Below are 2,172 nucleotides of genomic sequence, written 5' to 3' on the forward strand. Positions count from 1 at the left end.
TAATGCAAGTGGGGGGAGCCAGGGGAACTGGTGGCAACACCATCCGCTTCAAATCTGGGACAATCCAGTCCTGCTCGCAGGGCATTAAGGCAACATATTCAGGCCCCAATGAGAAGGAGCACCCAGCTGCCCTCAGATGACTCCCGCCAGTTGACTCACAGCCTGGAGCCAACAGGCTCCCTGGACACAGCAGAGTTCGGCTGCCACAGGGAGAGGAGCATTGCTCCAGGGGCGGCTCTTCAGGCTGGAAAGAGGCAAGGAGGAAGATTTCTGAAAACGTTCCCCGATGTGCCTTCTCAGCCTCATGGTGCCTTTCTGTGTGGGACAAGACCTAGGGTCTGAACAAACCGCAGCAGTCCTGAAGAGGCCATCAGGGGCTCCAGAGCAGCATGCAGAAGTGCAGCTACCCCAGCCTAGCCACAAGCCATCTTGCCATAAAATGCAGCACTGCACTGCCTACCTTTAACTACTCTTCCATAGCAAAAAATCCTGCTTGCCCTCACTTAAAAACCAAAAACCAAAGCCATGTAAAGCATTCAAACAAGGGAGAGGCTCAAAACAGCTCAGTGAGGACACATGAGCCTCACCACTCTGCCCTGATGTCAGGCTCTGCTACAGGAGCTCTCCCAAACGGCTCACCTGGCCACCACCTTGACCACAGCCAAAGCAGGGTGATGTGTACCTCCTCCCAGAGGGAGCAAGAGATCACACCTTGCCTTGGAGCAGTGGCTGGACAAAGCGTGCCAAGTTCTCTAGGAAGCCAAGGAAGATCCCAAGGAAGCAGGTACAGCGAGAGAGTGGGGATATCGGCAAAGACAAAATGAGACTGCCAGCCACACTGTCAAGAGTGGATCTAGCAAATGCCTTAAGGCTACCATCCTGCAGAGAGACGTGTGTCCCAAGTAGCTGCTGGTCTTAGCGGCTGCAAGGGCAGATTAAGCTCTGACCCCCCTTCACACCACAGATCAATGTGTGCCCAAATTCTTTGAACACCCATGATCAGACACCAGCTCCCACGTGCTCCTGAGGAAAAGTGACAAATGTCACCGGTTCAACATGTGACAGCCACAAGTGTCAGCCAAGCCAAAACCCAAACCACCTCAACTCCAACCTTTCATTTCTGTTTTTGTAAAACCCCTGTCTATCCCCAGATCACCAACACAGGCTGCTGCTAGGACAGTCACCACAGCTGGCTGTGACCCCCAGGCTGCTTCCATGCCAAACGTGGTACGGTGTGCCCTGGCAGTGGCTAACCTGTGCATTCAGCCACCCCAAACTGTAGCCTGTTACTGCTGCACAAAGGTCCCCAAGGCCTGAGCCACCAGGGCCAACGCACGTCACCCACACTGCCCAACTTCAGGTGGCCTCTTTCAGTCTCCTCACACTTCCATGGCAGTTTGGGCTTGCCTGTGAAGTTCTTGTCCATGTAAGATCCTCTAAAGGACTGAATATAACATTTTGCCTGCTTTTTTTACTGCTGAGCATCCCACAGCCCGGCTCTGAAAAGGCCATGTGCCAGCTGTCTAGAGGTTAACAGAAGGATTCCCCCCTCCAGGCTTCGCATTCCTGTTGACATGGAAGTCCCTGGGCTGCTTTAGACAGGCATTGCCAGACACGATTGACCAAACGCAGACAGCACATGTTCAAATGTCAGGACTCGCAGCTCCCTTCCTCCAGAGGAGCTCTGTGCTGGACAGAAGACATCAAAACATCACTACAGCACACAGGACACCAAATCTGTTTCCAAACCCACCATCCCAAAGTCCATAATGAGAAAACAAGAGTTTTGGGGCAAAGGAGGAGATCCAAGAGTTCTTCGGCCCTGCCAAGCCAGCTCCTCTCCTGCCCCCCTCACTTCCAGGCCCTCCACCATCAGCAGGACACTCACCTTGAGGATCTTTACGACGACCCTCTCGTTGTTGGTGATGTTGATGGCCTCGAAGACCTCGCTGTACTTCCCTCGCCCCAGCTTTCGAACCAGCTGGTAGTCGTCCTGATTGCTGCGGGCATCGAGGAGAGGAGGAGGGGGGGAAGAGGGTAACTGACAGGGCGGCAGGCGGGGGCCCTCTCCCAGCCCCCCCAACCCCCCGGGGACACCCAAACCCGGAGGGGACACACACACACACACAGGGATCCCTCCCCGTGGGCCGAAGCCCGCAGAAGGGCGCGGGG

At 55.1% G+C, this 2,172-nt stretch overlaps 1 protein-coding gene across 2 annotated transcripts in view; it reads right to left on the reverse strand.

Moving 5' to 3' along the window:
* The window catches only part of CSNK2A2 (casein kinase 2 alpha 2), a 24,622-nt gene extending 22,657 nt beyond the window's left edge, over positions 1-1,965 (reverse strand). Inside the window, exon 1 of one of the 2 annotated variants that reach the window (XM_035898697.1) lies at positions 1,889-1,965. The gene's annotated coding sequence lies outside the window, so the exon portion shown is untranslated. The remainder of the gene's footprint in view (positions 1-1,888) is intronic. The other variant, XM_035898695.1, reaches the window with a different exon arrangement.
* Positions 1,966-2,172: the final 207 nt, after the last annotated feature.

This window comes from Egretta garzetta, unplaced genomic scaffold, assembly GCF_000687185.1.
Source record: "Egretta garzetta isolate BGI_Z169 unplaced genomic scaffold, ASM68718v1 scaffold27, whole genome shotgun sequence".
NCBI classification, from domain to species: Eukaryota; Metazoa; Chordata; class Aves; order Pelecaniformes; family Ardeidae; genus Egretta; species Egretta garzetta.